At 44.5% G+C, this 22,538-nt stretch overlaps 1 protein-coding gene across 1 annotated transcript in view; it reads left to right on the top strand.

The window, feature by feature from the left end:
* The first annotated feature begins 1,233 nt into the window (after positions 1-1,233).
* The window catches only part of LOC148538554 (endothelin receptor type B-like), a 71,007-nt gene continuing 49,702 nt past the window's right edge, over positions 1,234-22,538 (top strand). The window contains exon 1 of the mRNA XM_088452578.1: positions 1,234-1,260. The gene's annotated coding sequence lies outside the window, so the exon portion shown is untranslated. The remainder of the gene's footprint in view (positions 1,261-22,538) is intronic.

The following is a 22,538-nucleotide window of genomic DNA, read 5'->3' as shown; positions in this document are numbered from 1 at the left end:
ATGCTGGTATTAGATGTGCGTCCGATATTCACCATTAGTGCAGTTGGTTTCAGACAGTTAATTGAGGTCCTGTGTCCCCGCTATCAAATCCCATCTAGGTTCTACTTCACTAGAAAAGCAATACCCAGCCTGTACGGAATGGGTATGATTCCCGTCAGCGGCAGCCCGACAAAAGCAGAGTTAGAACCAGCGGAAGCGCGACAGCGCTGGAAACCCGATCGTGGATAGGTGAGTATATACTAACTTAACCTTACCCCCCTAACCCAAACCTTCCTTAGGGGTGCCTAACTTCCCCCCCAAATGCCTAACCCTAATCCACCCTCTAAGTGCCTAACACTAACCATCCCCTTCCCCGCTGCCTAACCCTAACCCTACCGGGGGGGTGCCTAACCCTAAGTCCCCCCCGGGAGCCCTAAACCTAACCCTCCCCCCCGCGGCTGTCCGCTCGCGGCGCCCGGCATCACTATGATCGGGATGCCGGGTGCTGGTCTCCCAGCATCGGGGAAATGCGGGCGTCTACATCTAGACGCCCGGCATTTCACCCTTGCCGGGAAATGACAGTCGGGAAGCCGGCTGCCGGTATTTAGGCAGTCGGCTTCCCGACTGCTTCCCGCCTGTACAGGGATGTTAAAAAACAGGGCAAACGCAAGATTACATGACTGTAACAGCCCACTGGGTGGGTGTATTGCCTTCAGTGCCACTAACAGCAACAGCAGCAGCATCTAAGAAACAGCAGCTCATTCAAAGGCAGGCTACTCTGTGTATCACCGGTTTCACTAAGAGGCAAACTGCTGACAACCTCTTAGAAAAACTCAGGGAAGTCATTGCAAAATCACTTAGCCCGCTTGGAGTGTCCTCGGGATTGGTGATTTTTTACAACGCCACCAATATTGTGAGAGCATTACAGCAGGGTGAATTCCAACACGTCCCATGTTTTGATCACACAATCAACTTTGTGGTGCAAAATTTAAAAAAATGACAGGGCAGTGCAGGAGATGCTCACTGTAGCCCCTGCAAAATTTCTGGACATTTTCTGGACAAATGTTGAATTTGCCCTGTCACCAGCTAAAGCAAGAGGTAGTTAAAGGTGGAACTCCACCCTATATATGCTTCAGCAGATAGAGGAACAGCAAAAAAACAGCCAAAGCTACACAACAAACTATGACAGGAAGAGGAGGGAATGTACCTTACTCAAGCTCAGTGGAAATACTTTCTGTGTCGTGCAAAGTGCTGGAACCATTTGAAGTAGTCACCTGTGAAGTAAGTTCAGACACTGCAAGCTTGATTCAATTTAGACTGTTGAAATTCAGCTTCAGAAACTGAAGGAGGAGCTGAAACGAAGCAATTCCGCTAAGTATGTCAGACTTGTAGATCAAGTCATTTATTCGCTTAGGCCAGGATCCAAGGGTTGTCAGGATCTTACAATTGGATCAATACATTTTAGCGGCTGTGCTGGATCCTAAATCATACATAGTGTCTTTCTTCCCAGCGGACACAAATCTGAAGAGATGCAAAGAGCTGTTGGTAAGGAAATTGTCAGCTCAAGCGGCACATGATGCAGATAGCTCCTCCTTCAGTTTCTCCAGCAAGTGCGGCTGCCAGGAAAAAACTATTTGGAGGCCCTTGCACAAATTGGCTTTGCTTTACTTGAACTGCTCACCCTCCAGTGTGTACTCAGAAAGAGTTTTCAGCACAGCCAGGATAATTGTCAGCGATCGCCGTTGGAGGCTACTTCCTCAAAATGTGGAAAAGATGATGTTCATCAAAATGAACTACAAATTTCACGAGGAAGACCTTTACCGCCAATTGCATCCAAAAATTACAGAGGCACCTGATGCTGTAATGGTGGATTCCAGCGGGGACGAATTAATATTGTGTGAAGATGATGTACACACTGATGAGGGTGAGGAATCGAATGTTTATGGTGACAACATCTTTACTCTGTAAAGCCAGTTTGTGCATGGAGAGATCATTGCCTGCAATGTCAGCTGCCCGTTGGTAGCTTGTTTTATGGGGGCCGAAACAAACCAATCGCTTCAGCCACAATTGGCAGTCCCTGTCGCTGAAGTGGTTGGTTTGTTAAACTGTGCATGTCCTGTTTACTATATACAACATAAGGGTGGTTGGAAGGGCCCATGAACAATTCCATCTTGCACCTCTTTTCTTTGCATTATGAGCTGTTTGGGGTATTTTTAATCATATTATTTATTAAACTGCCATCCTGTCTACCACTGCAGTGCCATTCTGTGCCATGATGGAAGCTGAACTGCTACATTTTAGTGCCACCCACTGTTGTCGCTTAGCTTAGTCAGTCAGCTAGCTCGATGCAACCTTTTGGCCATAACTGGATGAAATTAATATTGTGAGCTGTGAGTTGGTCAAAATTGACTGGAAATTAGTGTAAATAAATGTTATTGAGGTTAATAATACTGTAGAAACAAAACAGGCCCAAATGATGTGATTTCAGCTGTTTTTATGATTTTTTAGAAAAAAGATTCAAAACCAAAACCATAACCAAAACACGCAAGTGTGGTTTTGTAAAACCAAATCCAGATCCAAAACCTTGAAGGAGATACAGATCCAAAACCAAAACAAGGGGGTCGGTGCCAGGGCCGCCATCAGGGGGGGACTGCCGGCACTGGAGTCCCAGGCCCGGACACTCAGGATGCCCGCCCGCTTCTACCCACCTGCCACCACACTCAGGGCTGCCATGAGGAGGGGAACTTTCGGGACTGCTCAAGGGGGAACGCTCGCCTGTGCGCTCTACCTGCTGCTGCTGCCGCCGCCCGCTGTGATCCCCAGCCTGCAACAAGGGTGAAGTGGATAGATTCCCTTCAGGTGGGATGATGATGACCCGGCGACCGGCACGCGTGACGTTATGATGTCACACCGCTGATAGAGACACTGGAATGGACAGAGGAATCGCGACTTGTGAGGACTGAAGAGCAACAAGAAGTAGAAGGTAAGTGTGGGGCTGGGACTGGCTGCCTTGGGCTGGGGCTCACTGTCTGGGGCTGGGGCTTACTCTCTGGGGCTGGGACTCACTCTCTGGGGCTGGGTCTCACTGTCTGGGGCTGGGGTTCACTGTTTGGGGCTGGGGTTCACTGTCTGGGGCTGGGGCTCACTGGGGCTGGGGCTCACTGTCTGGGTCTGGAACTTGTTGTGGGGCTGGAATGGAGACAAGTGTTGGACAGCAAGGCTGAGCTGAAGAGACTAAAGGAGGCCAGATGTGTTAATATTGAAAAGGTAGCCAAATATAGATGCAATTATCAATGGCAGATACAGTATAATTACTATTAATACCCCATTTTAAATATTAATACCATATAATTGCTGCTGCTTTAAAGGGGGAGGCTGGGGGCCCTGCCTATTTTGTCAGTCCCGGGCCCCACCATTTCTGATGGCAGCCCTGGTCAGCGCACATCCCTAGTTCACGCACATCTCTAGTCCTAGTATAGTGGACGGCAAATGTTGTGTGCAGCTAATCACAAGCAGTTAGCATGACCCTTAAATCAGGGTTGTACCACCTGAAGGGGGACATTTGGGGAGTATGTAGGGTTCTAAGTTCTGGTGAGACCTTATCACGTGTAGACATGTAGCCTGTTTGGATGCACGGGCTCGGCAGCAAACTGCCTCTGAAAAATGTTGGAAACTATGGTAGAGGCACATATAGAGTCAGAATTTATATCTCATAGTCATGTGTATGTTTAAGCAGTGATGAAATGATAAATTTGTGGCCATGAATAGACAATGGAAATTTTTATTTTCCTTTTGTACATTATATGATATAGTTAGAACAGACAGCTGACAAATGACTACAGTCCGCAACTGCAATGTGTACAGTGGGTGCTATGTGAAACTCTGGATGATAAATCATGTGATGCAATCGTGAATGGACAATGGACATTTGGCTAAGCCACACAACTTGTATTTACATCACCGAAGGATGCAAACATAGACATCTTATCGGAGCCAATGTCCCTGCATGTGATTTTTAATACATTCGGGTGGTACAGAAATAATTATTGCCGCAAAAAGGGACAAGAAGAAGTTGCAGAGCTGCATGGTGGCACAGCTTGAAGTGAACTTGTGTGCTATCTGCATGCCCTGCAGCGTTCAGTTCCACCTCCACTTCCTCCCTCCCTGCTCCTCGGTGGATAGACGTCACCCACACATGATGCGATATGCGCCGCAGTACCGACCTGTTGACAGGGCCGCCAGGGTTACCCGGGGGTGGGGGTTAATAAGTTTTTTGCTTCCACACATCACAGATCTATTTATTATTTACTAATACACACGGCAATGCATTTTATGCCCTGAGCCCACAGAACCTCGGGCCCTGCAAAACCTCGGGGCCCGGCATGGGTGTACCCCTTGTACCCCCCTGTTGCCAGTTTTGCATGTTGCCAGTGCCTTCCCACTCACAATCTATGTCTATGATCCTTTCTGTCTGCCAATCCCAGGGCACTGTTTTATTTTGTGATAACTGCTTTAACTGTCACTTTTATCTTTTTATTATTTCACTGATTAATTTATCACAACAAACAGTCTGTTTGTACTTTTTTCTATTTAATTGCTTGGGTCTCACTATAATTTTTTCATGTGCAGGGCAACGAACACTTGGTAGCGCCATATAAAAGAAAAGTAACATTAATGATAACTCTGGGGTACAAAAAAATATATTTTTTCTTGCCAAGGATCTAAGATCGGTTTGAGAGTTGCTTTTTTAACAACTACCCTCTTTAAACAATAACAAGAATTTGTTTTATTTATGATAACGTAGCTGGTAGTCATGTTTAAGACATATATCACATTCATATCTCCTCACTAACGCTGGGAGGAGGCGTGGCCAGTGCACTGCTGAGCCTGCTGGGACATCCTCAGATCACAGCCACGCCTCCTCCCAGCATACAGAGAGGAGTAACGTAGAGGACCGAGTGATGCAGTTAGCACACCTCCTGTTCCTTTGCTCGGCCCTCTCTCTGTCTCACCACAACCAATTTCCCACCATTTGGGCTTGTTTTTTTGTTCAGTACATCCTCGGCTTTTGTTGGGAGTTAGCAGTGAATGTGTGATACAAAAACTTTTCGCCGTAAAAATGTGTACTAACAACCCTGATGTTGTTTGTTATATTTGTGGCAAATATAGTGCTGCAAGAGAAAGAAAAAATATAACTGTATTCATAAAACAAGCGTATCAGACTTATTTTGGACGTCACCTAAGCCAGCAAGACAAGATTTGGGTGCCTCACAAAGTTTGTGAAACCTGCGTAGAATCACTCTGCAATTGGAGTTAAGGTGATCAAAAGGACTTAATTTCGGTATACCTATGATGTGGTGAGAGCCAAAAGGTCACTTGAGTGACTGCTATTTTTGTGCTGTAAATGTGAAGGGTATGAATTGATTTAAGAAACGCAAATGGGAATACCCAAGTATGAATTCTGCAAAACAACCGATACCACCTAGCGAAGATTTACCTGTACCATCATTCATTTCTTTGTGCAATGTTGAATGTGATGATGTGGAAATGGTAATTTCATCCATTGCAAGTGACAACACAGATGAAAGTGAGTTTGAAGAAAGTTCCTCTACTCCAAACAAATTATCGCAAAACTAAACGATTTAATTTGTGACTTGAATTTATCAAAAAAGGAACTGAGCTTTTAGCATCCAGACTTCAAGAAAAGCAATGTCTTGAGCCAGATATTGCTATAACGTTGTATCGAAATTGAGAGCAAGCCATACTGCCGTTCTAGGGCCAAGATAACAATCTTGTGTATTGCAACAATATTCCGGAACTTCTCCAGATGATGGGCTTACCAGAATATCGAGCAGAAGACTGGCAGCTCGTTTTGCACAGTTCTAAAAGGAGCTTAAAATGCGTATTATTGCACAATGGGAATACATTTGCGTTGATTCCTATAGATTATTCAACAAAACTTAAAGAACAGTATGAAAATACCAAGTTAGTCTTAGAAAAAATTGCTTTTTCTCACGTCAGTGGTCTGTTTGTGTCAATTTAAAAATGGTAAACCTTCTTCTTAGGCAGCAAAGTGGATATACTAAGTATCCTTGTCACATATGCTTATGGGATAGTCATGCTAAACAAAAGCACTGGCAGCAAACCATATGGCCTCCAAGAGAAGTTATAACTGTAGGAGAAGCCAACATCATTCATGAGCCCTTAATTGACAGGAAAAAATCATACTACCGCCTCTCCATACCAAACTTGGTTTAATGAAACAAATTGTAAAAGGATTGGACAAGTCAGGCGATTGTTTCACGTATATTTGTCGAACATTTCCATCTCTTAGTATTGAAAAATTAAAGGCAGGCATTTTTGACGGCCCACAGATGCGGAAACTGGTGAAGGATCCAAATGTTACCACATCTATGACTGAAACAGAATCTGAAGCATGAGTTAATGTATGTGTCTGTCATCCAAAAATTTTTAGGCAATCACAAGGCAGACAACTATCATGAATTACTCCACAACATACTAAAATATTTTGAGAAAGTAGGTGCCAACATGAGTATTAAAGTAAATTTTTTGTACAGCCATTTAGATCACTTCCCGTTCAATCTAGGAGTTTTAAGCGATGAACAGGGTGAACGGTTCCACCAGGATATTCCGGTAATGGAAGAAAGATATCAAGGAAGGTGGGATCGTCACATGATGGCCGATTACTGTTGGAGTCTGCAGAGGGACTCCCCGCAACAAGAATACAAAAGAAAATCCTACAAAAAAAACAGTTCTCGTAGCTTCCTAACACTTATGTATGTAATTATCCTGTGTCTTTTTATAACATTTTACAAATCAAATTTAATCAGAATAAAAAAAAATATATATATTTTTAACTTTTTTTAACATTGTTTAATGTAATTTTTCAAAAATATTAAAGACCTATGCATATCTCAAAAACTAGAACAATAGAAAAATAAGCATGGCATATTCATGATCAGGAGCACAAAATTAATCAAAATCGACTCTTAACTCCCTGGCAACACATGTAATAGATATACAGTATAATAGAAATCATTATACTGCTGTTCAGAGTATTTTCATGTTACTTGTGTTAAAATGAAATGAAAGTATTTTAGCTTTTTAAAAAGTTTTTAAGAACATAATAGTGAAACATGAGATTATTATTATTATTATCCTTTATTTATATGGCGCCTTACACAGTACATAAATGAGCACACAAGAAAAACAGTTATTAGCCATACAATACAATGCAGGACAAGGACATGGTTTATAGACATAGCTGCATAACACAAGCAGCAGGACATGAGCAACCAGGTGTTAGGTGCTGTTGTGGGGAGATAGGAGTAAATTATACTATAAGTAGGGGGAGAAGCACGGCAGGGATGAGGGCCCTGCTCGTGAGAGCTTACATTCTAAAGGGGAAGGGCAGACAGACAGGGGTGACACAGATGGGGTAGATAGTGAGTAAGGAGCATGTAGCAGTGGGTTAGGATATGTGCTGCGGAATGTGTGTGTGTATAAGATGACCTGATGTTATGTCAAAATTAAGTCCTTCATTTATATATCTCTATGTCAAAAAATAGATTTTGATTATGTTGTAGCACTTTAATTATTGTGTGTTACATTTTAGCATCTAAATACATCCAGATAAAAATGCAGCTATTATGGGACTGTCCTGCCATCCTAATATAGTAGTGACTACTTTAGTCCCAGCTGCAGGGTGCTATGCCATGCTCCTGTGAGTAGGTGCATCTCACATGCTAGACCCACCCATAAGTGGGTGCAGCCATGCCCAATATGCTGTGGTTCCACAGGTTGTTGCTGTACCCAGGCCCATAATTTGTCTTGGCAGCCCTGGAGGTGACAGGCAGAACCAGGAGGGCATAGGGCTTAGTGGTGGGGTACCAAGGCCATGGAGGAAGGGAGGTGGTTGAGAGTGGAGGAACAGGATAGGTGGGGGAAAGGAGCAGAGGGTTGGAAAGCAGACTGAGGAGAGAAAAAAGAGGGATCAGCAAGTGGAGAAGACAAGAGGGGGAGGATAGGGATGGATATAGTAGAGGATTATGTGGGCATTGAATGAGGGTGTTGTTTGAAGTAAGAGTATTCATGCTGTGGACGAGATAATAAGTGAAATGAAAACTGGAGTTAAATGTAGGGGTGTGCACCGGCCACTTTTCGTGTTTTGTGTTTTGGTTTTGGATCTGGATCTTTCTTCGTGTTTTGGATCTGGATTGGTTTTGCCAAAACCACCCTTCCGTGTTTTGGGTTCTGGGTTTTGTGTTTTGGATCTGTATTTTTTTGAAAAAAAAAGCATAAAAACAGCTAAAATCACAGAATTTGTAGGTTTTTCTGCTCCTATGATATTATTAACCTCAATAACATTAATTTCCACTCATTTCCAGTCTATTCTGAACACCTCACAATATTGTTTTTAGTCCAAAAGGTTGCACCGAGGTAGCTGGATGACTATGCTAAGCGACACGAGTGGGCTGCACAAACATGTGGCCCATCTAGGAGTGACACTGCAGTGGCAGACAGGATGGCAGTTTGAAAAACTAGGCCCCAAACAGTACATAATGCAAAGAAAAAAAAGAGGTGCAAGATGGAATTGTCCTTGGGCCCTCCCACCCACCCTTATGTTGTATAAACAGGACATGCACACTTTAACAAACCAATCATTTCAGCGCCAGGGTCTGCCACATGACTGTGGCTGAAATGATTGGTTCGTTTGGGCCCCCACAAAACAAGCTGGCAATTAATCTGTCCCTGCACAAACTGGCTCTACGGAGGCAAGATGTCATCCTCATCCTCCTCATCCACCGATTCCTCACCCTCTTCAGTGTGTACATCCTCATCCTCACAGAGTATTAATTCGTCCCCGCTGGAACCACAGGTCCCTCTGTACGTTCTGGAGGCTGGTCTCCCTGGAAGAGTTGATAATTCATTTTATGAACATCATCTTCTCCACATTTTGTGGTAGAGCAACCTCCTACGCCTTTCGCTGACAAGGTTCCCGGCTGCACTAAACACTCTTTCGGAGTACACACTGGAGGGGGGGCAACTCAGGTAAAATAGAGCCAGTTTGTACAGGGACCTCCAAATTGCTTCTTTTTCCTGCCAGTACAGGTACGGACTGTCTGACATGCCTACTTGGATGCTGTCACCGATGTAATCCTTTAACAGACAGACGCACGCTTGTCGCTGCTGCTTTGAGGATGCAAGTGCGGCTACAGCCCACACAATTCACAAAGACAGAAAAAAAAAGAAGAATATTTTTATTGTTTGTGGAGCGCACTTTGCGGGTTACACCACCCTTTAACAGACAAACGCACGCTTGTCGCTGCTGCTTTGAGGATGCAAGTGCGGCTACAGCCCACACAATTCACAAACACAGAAAATAATTTTTTTTTTGGTTTGGACTGGAGTGTACTTTGGGGGTTACAGCACCCTTTAACGGTCAAGCCAGCCGGCCCTTTACTTATGACACAGGCGCACGCTTGGCACTACTTTGTTGATGCATGTGCGGCTACTGCGCACACAATTCACAAACACAGAAAATAATTTTTTTTTTGGTTTGGACTGGAGTGTACTTTGGGGGTTACAGCACCCTTTAACGGTCAAGCCAGCCGGCCCTTTACTTATGACACAGGCGCACGCTTGGCACTACTTTGTTGATGCACGTGCGGCTACTGCGCACACAATTCACAAACACACAAAAAATATTATTTTTTTAGCACTTGGGGGGAGCACCCTTGATGGACAGAGCACCCCCTGGACAACACTACAGCACCCCTTTAGGACTGGGACACTGCACAGGACTTTGGAGTGGACACAGCCCCTATGGACAACTGACTGCACAACACAGTCCAGCCAGCCCCTATGGACTTTGAAGTAGTGGACACAGCCCCTATTAACAACAGCAGCACAGCACAACACAGCCAGCCCCTATGGACTTTGAAGTAGTGGACAACAGCAGCACAGCGCAGCACAGCACAGCACAACACTACTCTGCACTACACTACACTACACAGCCCAGCCAGCCCTAACTCCCACCCTCCCTCTTCACTGTGCACAGCCGAGTGAGAAAATGGCGCCGACGCAGGACTCGCGAGACTCGGAAGGCGGGATGATGACGTTTTGCCTCGATTTCAGATCCGAGTCAGGCGGGAAAAGTCGAGCCTGACTCGGATTGGACTCGGATCGGGGGGGTTCGGATTTCAGAAATCCGAACCCGCTCACCCCTAGTTAAATGTTCAGAAATACAGGTAAAAGAACAGTGCTGCTAATGTATGAGCACAGCTCCAAAAGTGATATATAAAGAGAGGTGTTCGAGTAGTGGGTGCAGGAATTAGTTATTAAAAGAATGATTAAGGTGAACATATGTGACGCAAAGGAAAAAGGAAATACAAACAGGATTTTTTTTGTAGTATGTAGGGAAAAATTACAATGTACAGAGCCAATCCAGTCAGAAATGTTGTGAACAACAAAGATCAATCAATAGGAGCAGCAGCAATTGTACCTGCAATGTCCAAGCAGTGAGTGCAGCAAGGAGAGTCCTAGGTATTCATACAACAGCAGATGGTGAATTTGGTAACTCACATAAATATGTTGCTTGATGTCGGTCAGAAGGTGTTCTGGCTTTGAGGATGTTTTCCCTCAGTTTTCCTCCAGCTTAACTCCAGCGTAACTGCGTCTTAGTTATTAAATTGTAATTACACTTATAATCTAGCACTTTGAATCTAATGCAGCCTACGTCTATGCAGCCTTATGCTGGCCATACACGGTGAGATTTTCTGTCCAACCTTCCAACTAATGAAAATCTGGTAAGGTATGAAAGCAAATGACAATCAGCAATTTGCTCCCAAACGCAGAAAAATGGACAAAAACTGTTGTTTGAACAAATTGTTTAGAGCGAACATTTAACAAACTTGTCTGAACGACCGTTTTCATCTATTTTCTGGCATTTAGGAGCAAATTGCTGATCATCAGTTACTCCCATACGTTACCAGATTTTCATTCCAACCAACCAACTAGTTGGATGGTTGGACAGAAAATCTTACCGTGTATGGCCAGCATTACTGATCACCAATAACTAATGTTTTAAACATGTGTCTGTGTGCTCACTGATTGGAACCCCACCCCCAGAGCTCAACACACACTAAATTGGGATGCAATAAAGTCTAAGACAAACAGTTTGTGAGAAGGGAGTGGACCATCACAGATTCACAAACAATTCCTAACTTCCTCTATAGAAATTGCTCCTAATATAGCAGTAGTGATAATTTACCTAGAATAAATCTTTAAAGCTGTGCAATAGCAATCAAGGTAACAGCATCTGATGAGGACTCTAGTAGCAGATTACCTAGAATAAATCTTTAAAGCTGAGTGAAAATGTTCTGAGCAGGAATGGGTTACAGCTTACAGCACATCATTGCATGTGGCACAAGTTCAATGAATCAGATGTTAGCGAATCGTTAACAAATAAAAGAAAATAATGCAACTAGGCAGCACTAGAAAAGAGCGAGTTTCCCGGCTCTCTAGAATTATGATCTTGTTATACTGTATGATAGGTAACTGGCAGGATAGTTAGCCAATATGACTAAGGGGTCTGTTCATTATGTTAATTATCGGGGTCCAAGTGGACCCCGATAGATAACAATTTCAACTCGCCGCGAGCGCTGGAGCAATTCATCATTGTGCCAGGATGGAGAAAACTGACCTGAAAATCAGCTGTCTCCCCGAATCTTTTCACTGCTCATATCGGAGCAGTGAAACTAGTGTGCCTTCAAGAATTAGAGTTCACGCAGGCACACAAAAGCCCCTGCGTCCGGCAGGTGAAAATGTTTATTTCCACCAGTTTTTGTAGAAATAAAGTAATAATGAATTGAGCCCCCAGTGTTAAACAAATGTGATGGGGAATTTCTATTCAGTTAAAGGAGCATATAACGGTTAAGGGTAATTAGATATATAGGATGTAGAAAATATGTGATTTTTACTTATGGAATGAGTTCCTTGGTACAGATGTGTCCTCACTTACCAGGTGTCCGTACACATGTCTGTGACGCACCGATAGGAGTTAAGTACTTTCTTTTTTTCTAATTTTGTGTCTTAGTCACATAACAGATGCAGCAAAAAGCTACTCACAATGTACCAGAGCCGCTGGGCTGTGAATATAACTGTGCAAGAATTGGATTTACACAGGTACAAATTTGCAGATTAAGCACAATGAACTCGGAACAAGGAAAAATCGCAGCTGCTCGCATCGGAGCCCTTTTTATGCAGATTCAGACTCACGCACAGATGTACAAATGTTGCACATCAAAGTGATCAGTGTAAGCTAGCCATGTGTTTTTGTTGCTCTGTGTTTTAATTATGCAAATAAAATGCAAATTTTGAGCAAAAAAGATGCTTGACTGAAGAACAGTAAAACATTTTAGAAACAATCTTCCTGGTAGATATCCTTACCACTGGGCACAAAGCAATATATAATAATCCACCATACTGTTCATTGTCTTCTTAATTGTAGAAAATCAGCTTTAGTGCTTATGGAATCAGTCAGGATTTACATATTCTCCCTGTGCTTGCGTGGGTTTCCTCCCACACTCCAAAAATATACTGGTAGGATAATTGGCTCCCAACAAAAAAATTAAATTAGCTATAGTGCGTATGTGTGTGAGCATGTGGTAGGGAATATAGATTGTAAGCTCCACTGGGGCAGGGACTGATGTGAATGGCTGAATATTCTCTCTGTAAAGGGCTGCGGAATATGTGTGTGCTATATAAATAACTTGTAATAAATAAATAAGAATAAATATTATGCTGTCCTTTCTGTGCCTCAAATACCTACCCCTACATCACTGAGGGCCGGGCTGTAGGTCGGGGCAAGGTTTTTGGTGCCCAATTCAAAGCTTTGCTTTTCCAATTTACTTCCATAATCCTGTCCAATTTAGCCTTGTATATGTTTTATATGTCTTAATTTAATAATAAAAGTGAGGGAGGATCACAGCTGTCTTTATTACATGTGTTCCTTTTGTGCATTTTCCAAAGTGCAACTCTAAGGTGCAAAATGGGCGTTATTAAAAGTAGATGTTTGCGGCCCACTGGGGCAAACATCAAGGGCCATACTTATTACAAATCACAAAAAAAGCATGCTAATGTACAAGTAAAAGCCCAGTGTTTTACAGTCCTTGGAAAACATATCATTGGTTTGATTAAAGGAAGTCTACCGATCCGACTCCTCCAATAACCAGCTGTCTTGGCAAAGAATTGTCTTTCGAATTTGCAAACTGTTACAGGAGATTGTACGCATGCGTTTTAGTGCCGGCAGTATGAGGTTGCCATACAGTCTGATTCTGAGATGGGAGTAAAGCAAACAGTAGCAAGTTACTGTACACCTGGGTAAAACCATGTTGCACTGCAGATGGGGCAGATGTGAAATGTGCAGAGAGATTTATATGTGAGAGGGCCGTGTCCAAACTCAAATCTAAATTGCAGTGTAAAAAATAAAGCTGTCCAATTTAACCCCTCTCATTTCAATAATCCCACTCCACAAAATGAAATCTCATTGTTGCATTGTCCGACAGAGCTATGTGTAATGGGGCAACTACTTTTTACTTTGCTCACCTTTAATTATTGGTCCGTACACAACATCTTGTTCCTCAGACCACTGCATTTTGGCTAAACGTAAAGGCATACAGCAAACAACATTTGAATTATAAAGTAATAAACAGTTATTACCGTTAGGGGTGAGCGGGTTCGGATTTCTGAAATCCGAACCCCCCCGAGCCCCCCCGATCCGAGTCCGATCCGAGTCAGGCTCGACTTTTCCCGCCTGACTCGGATCTGAAATCGAGGCAAAACGTCATCATCCCGCCTTCCGAGTCTCGCGGGTTTTGGATCCTATATAAGGTACCCGCGTCGGCGCCATTTTCTCACTCGGCTGTGGACAGTGAAGAGGGAGGGTGGGAGTTAGGGCTGTGTAGTGTAGTGTAGTGTTGCTGTTGTCCACTACTTCAAAGTCCATAGGGGCTGGCTGTGTTGTGCTGTGCTGCTGTAGTTAATAGGGGCTGTGTCCACTACTTCAAAGTCCATAGGGGCTGGCTGGACTGTGTTGTGCAGTCAGTTCTCCATAGGGGCTGTGTCCACTCCAAAGTCCTGTGCAGTGTCCCAGTCCTAAAGGAGAGCTGTAGTGTTGTCCAGGGGGTGCTCTGTCCATCAGGGGTGCTCCCCCCAAGTGCTAAAAAAATAATATATTTTCTGTGTTTGTGAATTGTGTGCGCAGTAGCCGCACGTGCATCAACAAAGTAGTGCCAAGCGTGCGCCTGTGTCATAAGTAAAGGGCCGGCTGGCTTGACCGTTAAAGGGTGCTGTAACCCCCGAAAGTACACTCCAGTCCAAACCAAAAAAAAATTATTTTCTGTGTTTGTGAATTGTGTGCGCAGTAGCCGCACGTGCATCAACAAAGTAGTGCCAAGCGTGCGCCTGTGTCATAAGTAAAGGGCCGGCTAGCTTGACCGTTAAAGGGTGCTGTAACCCCCAAAGTACACTCCAGTCCAAACCAAAAAAAAAATTATTTTCTGTGTTTGTGAATTGTGTGCGCAGTAGCCGCACGTGCATCAACAAAGTAGTGCCAAGCGTGCGCCTGTGTCATAAGTAAAGGGCCGGCTGGCTTGACCGTTAAGGGTGCTGTAACCCCCGAAAGTACACTCCAGTCCAAACCAAAAAAAAAATTATTTTCTGTGTTTGTGAATTGTGTGCGCAGTAGCCGCACGTGCATCAACAAAGTAGTGCCAAGCGTGCACCTGTGTCATAAGTAAAGGGCCGGCTGGCTTGACCGTTAAGGGTGCTGTAACCCCCGAAAGTACACTCCAGTCCAAACCAAAAAAAAAATTATTTTCTGTGTTTGTGAATTGTGTGCGCAGTAGCCGCACGTGCATCAACAAAGTAGTGCCAAGCGTGCGCCTGTGTCATAAATAAAGGGCCGGCTGGCTTGACCGTTAAAGGGTGCTGTAACCCCCGAAAGTACACTCCAGTCCAAACCAAAAAAAAATTATTTTCTGTGTTTGTGAATTGTGTGCGCAGTAGCCGCACGTGCATCAACAAAGTAGTGCCAAGCGTGCGCCTGTGTCATAAGTAAAGGGCCGGCTGGCTTGACCGTTAAAGGGTGCTGTAACCCCCGAAAGTACACTCCAGTCCAAACCCAAAAAAAATTATTTTCTGTGTTTGTGAATTGTGTGCGCAGTAGCCGCACGTGCATCAACAAAGTAGTGCCAAGCGTGCGCCTGTGTCATAAGTAAAGGGCCGGCTGGCTTGACCGTTAAAGGGTGCTGTAACCCCCTAAGTACACTCCAGTCCAAACCAAAAAAAAAATTATTTTCTGTGTTTGTGAATTGTGTGCGCAGTAGCCGCACGTGCATCAACAAAGTAGTGCCAAGCGTGCGCCTGTGTCATAAGTAAAGGGCCGGCTGGCTTGACCGTTAAAGGGTGCTGTAACCCCCGAAAGTACACTCCAGTCCAAACCAAAAAAAAATTATTTTCTGTGTTTGTGAATTGTGTGCGCAGTAGCCGCACGTGCATCAACAAAGTAGTGCCAAGCGTGCGCCTGTGTCATAAGTAAAGGGCCGGCTGGCTTGACCGTTAAGGGTGCTGTAACCCCCGAAAGTACACTCCAGTCCAAACCAAAAAAAAATTATTTTCTGTGTTTGTGAATTGTGTGCGCAGTAGCCGCACGTGCATCAACAAAGTAGTGCCAAGAGTGCGCCTGTGTCATAAGTAAAGGGCCGGCTGGCTTGACCGTTAAAGGGTGCTGTAACCCACAAAGTACACTCCAGTCCAAACCAAAAAAAAAATTATTTTCTGTGTTTAGCCGCACGTATATATCAAATCGATATAACATAAATGGAGGACCAAACTTTCTCCGATAAAAATAAAATAGAGAAAGATCAAGAACCACTTCCTCCTAGTGCTGAAGCTGCTGCCACTAGTCATGACATAGACGATAACATGCCATCAACGTCGTCTGCCAAGGCCGATGCCCAATGTCATAGTAGAGGGCACATACAATCCCAAATGGCAAAGTTCAGGAAAATGACCTTGAAAAAGACATTTAAATCAGCTGAAGAGAAACGTAAACTTGCCAATATGCCATTTACGACACGGAGTGGCAAGGAACGGCTAAGGTCGATCCCTAGTATGTTCATGACTAGTGGTTCAGCTTCACATGACGAAATGACTGGAAGCCCTCCTCCCACTAAAAAAATCAAAAGAGTTAAGCTGGCAAAAGCACAGCGAAGAACTGTGCTTTCTAAGAAGATATCACAAATCCCCAAGGAGAGTCCAAGTGTGGTGGTGGTTGCGATGCCTGACCTTCCCAGCACTGGACGGGAAGAGGTGGCTCTTTCCACCATTTGCACGCCCCCTGCAAGTGCTGAAAGGAGCACCCACAGTCCACTTGCTGATATGCAAATTGAAGATGTCACTGTTGAAGTACAACAGGATGAGGATACTGGTGTAGCTGGCGCTGAGGAGGAAGTTGGCGAGGAGGATTCTGATGGTGATGTGGTTTGTTTAAATCAGGCTCCGGGGGAGACAGTTGTTGTCCGTGGGATGAAAAAGCCCATCACGGTCATGCCTGGGCAGAAGACCAAACATTCCACCTCTTTGGTCTGGCAATATTTCTATCCAAATCCGGACAACAACTGTCTTGCCATATGTACCATATGTAAAGGTGAAATAAGTAGGGGTAGGGACGTCAACCACCTAGGAACATCCTCCCTTATACGGCACCTGCAGCGCGTTCATAAAAAGTTACTGTCAAGTTCAGAAACTTTGGCTAAGACCGTAAGCAGTCCAGGGACACCTAAATCCCGTTGTCCTGTTGTATCCAAGCGCCTGCAAACCACACCATCAACTCCCTCCTCGTCAATTTCCTCCTTAGTCAGGATCGGAAGTAGTCCTGCAGGCCATGTCACTGGCATGACTGACTCTCCTATCCGGGATTCCTCTGGAGGATCCTGCATTGCTACGCCTACTGCTGCCGCTGCTGCTGTTGCTGCTGCTGGGAGTCGTTCATCATCCCAGAGAGGAAGTAGGAACACCACTACTTTTACTAAACAATTGACCCTCCAACAGTCCTTAGCGAGGAGGATGAAGTACGACAGCAGTCATCCTGAAGCAAAACGTATAACTGAGGCCTTGACTGCTATGTTGGTGTTAGACGTGCGTCCGGTATCCGCCATTAGTGCAGTGGGATTTAGACAATTGATGGAGGTAGTGTGTCCCCGGTTCCAAATCCCGTCTAGATTCCACTTCACTAGGCAGGCGATACCGAGACTGTACAGAAACGTCAGAAAAAGTGTCCTCAGTGTCCTGAAAAATGCCGTTGTACACAATGTCCACTTAACCACGGACATGTGGACAAGTGGAACAGGGCAGACTAAGGACTATATGACTGTGACAGCCCACTGGGTAGATGTATCACCTTACGCAGCAACAGCAGCAGCGTCACCAGTAGCAGCATCTCAGAAACGCCAGCTCGTTACAAGGCAGGCTACGCTGTGTATCACCGGTTTCAGTAAGAGGCACACCGCCGACAACCTCTTAGAGAAACTGAGGGAAATCATCGCCCAGTGGCTTACCCCACTTAGACTCTCCTGGGGATTTGTGATATCTGACAACGCCACCAATATTGTGCGGGCATTACATCTGGGCAAATTCCAGCACGTCCCATGTTTTGCTCACACAATAAACTTGGTGGTGCAGAATTTTCTGAAAAGCGACAGGGGCGTGCAGGAGACGCTTTGGGTGGCCCGAAAAATTTCTGGCCACTTTCGCCATTCAGCGACTGCGTGCCGAAGACTGGAGCGCCAGCAAACACTCTTGAACCTGCCCCGCCATCACCTGAAGCAAGAGGTTGTGACGCGGTGGAACTCAACCCTCTATATGCTTCAGAGGATGGAGGAGCAGCAAAAGGCCATACAAGCCTATACATCCACCTATGACATAGGCAAAGGAGGGGGTATGCACCTGACTCAAGCGCAGTGGAGAATGATTTCCGTGTTGTGCAAGGTTCTCCAGCCCTTCGAACTTGCCACACGTGAAGTCAGTTCAGACACAGCCAGCTTGAGTCAGGTCATTCCCCTCATCAGGCTTTTGCAGAAGCAGCTGGAGAAAGTGAAGGAGGAGCTAAGACGGAGCGATTCCGCTCGGCATGTGGGACTTGTGGATGAAGCCCTTCATTCGCTTTGCCAGGATTCCAGGGTGGTCAATCTGTTGAAATCAGACCACTACATTTTGGCCACCGTGCTTGATCCTAGGTTTAAAGCCTATGTGGTGTCTCTCTTTCCGGCCGACACAAGCCTGCAGAGGTGCAAAGACCTGCTGGTGAACACACTGTCAGCTGAAGCGGAACGTGACACGTCAACGGCTCCTTCTTCATTTTCTCCCGCAACTGGGGCTGCCAGGAAAAAACTTAGGTATCCTAAGCAACCCGCTGGCAGTGATGCAGGGCAGGCAGGACCAAGTTTGGACATCTGGTCTGGACTGAAGGACCTGGCAACAATTTCTGACATGTCTACTGTCACTGCATATGATACTGTCACCATTGACAGAATGGTGGAGGATTACATCGGTGACAGCATCCAAGTAGGCATGTCAGACAGTCCATACCTGTACTGGCAGGAAAAAGAGGCAATTTGGAGGCCCCTGTACAAGCTGGCTCTATTTTACCTGAGTTGCCCCCCCTCCAGTGTGTACTCCGAAAGAGTGTTTAGTGCAGCCGGGAACCTTGTCAGCGAAAGGCGTAGGAGGTTGCTTCCACAGAATGTGGAGAAGATGATGTTCATCAAAATGAATTATCAGCTCTTCCAGGGAGACCAGCCTCCAGAAGGTACAGAGGGACCTGTGGTGGTGGATTCAAGTGGGGACGAGTTAATACTTTGTGAGGATGAGGATGTACACACTGAAGAGGGTGAGGAATCGGTGGATGAGGAGGATGAGGATGACATCTTGCCTCCGTAGAGCCAGTTTGTGCAGGGACACATTAATTTCCAGCTTGTTTTGTGGGGGCCCAAACGAACCAATCATTTCAGCCACAGTTGTGTGGCAGACCCTGGCGCTGAAATGATTGATTTGTTAAAGTGTGCATGTCCTGTTTATACAACATAAGGGTGGGTGGGAGGGCCCAAGGACAATTCCATCTTGCACTTCTTTTTTTTCTTTGCATTATGTACAGTTTGGGGCCTAGTTTTTCTAACTGCCATCCTGTCTGCCACTGCAGTGTCACTCCTAGATGGGTCACGTGTTTGTGCCGCCCACTCGTGTCGCTTAGCATAGTCATCCAGCTACCTCGGTGCAACCTTTTGGACATGAAAACACTATTGTGAGGTGTGAGGTGTTCAGAATAGACTGGAAATGAGTGGAAATTAAGGTTATTGAGGTTAATAATAGCATAGGAGCAGAGAAACCAACAAATTCTGTGATTTTAGCTGTTTTTATGCTTTTTAAAAAAAAAATACAGATCCAAAACACAAAACCCAGAACCCAAAACACGGAAGGGTGGTTTTGGCAAAACCAATCCAGATCCAAAACACGAAGAAAGATCCAGATCCAAAACCAAAACACAAAACACGAAAAGTGGCCGGTGCACACCCCTAATTACCGTATTATATGACTTTTGCAATATTTGGTATATTTTATTTTTGTGAGGCTTGTATGATAATTGAGGTACTGATAGAAACAGCATGAGTGAAATCAAGGCCACAGTCTCACGTTCACACATGTGCACAAGAATATCAGCATCAACGCATCTCTAGACATGACCATTAACATAAATTCGTGTCTAGTTCTGACTTAGTGATGCAAATATGTCCTTGAAAAGAAAGACGTAATCCACTGTGTATAAAACACATTTTAAAATCTATTTTATTTATGGTCCAATATTTGCCTTTTATAGATGTAGTTGGCAGACTGGCATTTTTTTCTTACTATCGTAAATGGAAAAATATTGACCTCAGACTTAATACTTATTGGGTACATTTCTCTACACCTATCCATTCCTCCAGCCAATTCAAGGACATGAGGGATAATGGCTGAGAACCAAGCAGAGCTCCCACACTTTCTGGAAAGGTGGGTATGCCTAGGGGAAGAAACCCCATGAGTTGAGGGACCATTTGCAATTTTCCTTCATTCTTGCCATAAAATTGGCACTGCCGGCTGGATACAAAGGGCATGCTATTCCATGGGGGTTAACTGTTTCTGTTTGAAGTTATACTACAATGCAAATATCAATAACCTAGCTAGCATTCTCATTTATTTAGAAGAATAAAGTAGAAATATATACCAGATATTTGGTATATCTTTCTACAAATATAGGGCTCTATTCATCATCACTTAATTTCTGCAAAAGCAGGTTAAAATGAACATTTTCACCTGCAATTGTAGAAATACATTTTTCAGCCCATTCGTCAAAAAGATAATGCAGATATCACCTGCTTACCGGAATAGCACTACACTAGTATGGGGACAGTATTCATCAAGCTCAAGAAATACTATATTTTCTGAGCTTGACTGCTAGAGCATTCGCCATCTTTAGATGGCGAGCACTCCCGCAACCGGAGTCCTGGATCGCGAAAAGTGATCCATTCAGATCTCTCCGCCCCTGTCCAGCTCCTGACGCCAGGGCGATTGTGCGCATGCATGACCTGTAGACAGGGCTGGCTCTAGGAGTGTTTGACCAGTGCGGTCGCACAGGGGCGCCACCCATAAAGGGCGCACCCCTCCCCAACATCCCAATTTCAGCGGGACAGTACTGTCCCGCTGTTCCACCCTTGGGCCAAAGTGGCCGGCGGGTGGTCAAATTGGGAGGTTGGGGACCCCCACCGCCGCAGCTGTGCGGCGATGCTGGACCCTGGAGTCTGAATGGATGCCGTGCGCATGCGCGCGGCATCCATTCAGTGATGGGAGAGGGCTGGGGGAAGCCCAGCTAGTGAGGCTCCCCCCAGCCTGACGTTATTTGGAGGCATGCCATGCGGGTATGCCTCCAATTAACGTCACATAGGGGGCGAGACCTATGGTAATTACCCCACGCCCCCATTGTCTGTCGTGCGTGGCTTTGCCGCGCACAATGTAAAGGTGCCCTCTTAAGGGCCGGCACAGGGTGCTCCAACCCCTGGAGCTGGCCCTGCTTGTAGGTCACGCATGTGCAAGAGGTACACTGCTCCAAAAAGAGGAGCCGGACAGGGGTGGAGGGATCTGAATGGAGCAGTGAAAAGTTACGGGGAGACAGCTGATTTTCGGATCAGCTGTCTACGCACTGGAGCAATGATTAATAGCTCCGGCGCCCACGGTAAGTAGGAATGTTAATTATCGGTGGTCGTTCGGACCCTGATAATTAGCATGATGAATAGAGCCCAAGGGGAGCTAATGCAATTAATGGTGCCTGAAAGACAGTTTGTGTGCTTGTTTCTGTGCACTGATGAGTCCCATCCGAATGAATGAATGAGAGGCAGATAATCCCATTACTGTAAATAAATCATTTAGTCTGGACAGTTTCTCAGAAAACAAGTTAGATTCATCATTCTGCACATGCCACGAGGTTGGCTGCAGATACTGTAGTATCCATGGCATCTGTGTTGGCAGGGAATGGAACCTCACTAGACACTCCGCCTTACTTATATCTCACAGGTTGAGGACATCAGGGGAGGAGGCATATTATATATATATATATATATATATATATATATATATTTATTTATTTATTTTTTTAAGTATTTGTGAATGTACATTGCTATCTATTCCAGATATAGGAGGATAAGAAAACAAGTTTCATGCAAGAAGCATTTGGGAAAATGTGCATTTAACCAGATCTGATTAATTATTTTATCAGTTATACACTGGAAGAAAAGCTTAATGTATTTTAAAATTGTTACTTTTAAAAACATAATGATCTATTTTTAAATACTGTTTTATTGTGCATGTTTTAATAAAATAAAATAAATTTAAAGAATAAAATTACATTATTAACAGCTTTAAACCCATATTTATATCTGGCCCTGACTTACTAGAAATTAATAACATTACGCCATAACATCTCCACTACTAACGCATTTTACTCCATTTTGAAAAAGGAAATATGTTAAGTTTCAAAAGGCTGTAGCAAGCATTAAGCTGGCCAGATATGGTGATAGTGACGGCAACATTGGGCAACATTGCAGTGTTTGTTATGCCCCATAGTAGAGGTGATATTTTCTAAACTGTTTTGCAGAGTATTTACCTCATTCTGATATGGAATTTTACACGTTCCTCAGACATAATGAGACTTTAGGTGTTCCAAATAAAATTTTCACTATCATTTTTGTTCTACTCAGTCTTCACCATTATTACGCCCTAACCGTACCACAGAGCACAGTGATGGAGAAGTGCACACAAGTCTGTTTTGCAGACTGTTCATGCATATGAGGTGTAGTTATTAAATAACGAGACTGTACTTGTAAAAAATGAACCATACTGCGTGAGTTAAAAGTGAGTGGGGTAACATATACCTTGGACTATCCCAA

The sequence above is a fragment of the Taudactylus pleione genome, unplaced genomic scaffold, assembly GCF_031769625.1.
Source record: "Taudactylus pleione unplaced genomic scaffold, aTauple2 ptg000039l, whole genome shotgun sequence".
NCBI classification, from domain to species: domain Eukaryota; kingdom Metazoa; phylum Chordata; class Amphibia; order Anura; family Myobatrachidae; genus Taudactylus; species Taudactylus pleione.
The sequence above is the reverse complement of the archived record's forward strand: the minus strand, read 5'-3'. Positions and strand labels throughout refer to the sequence as shown.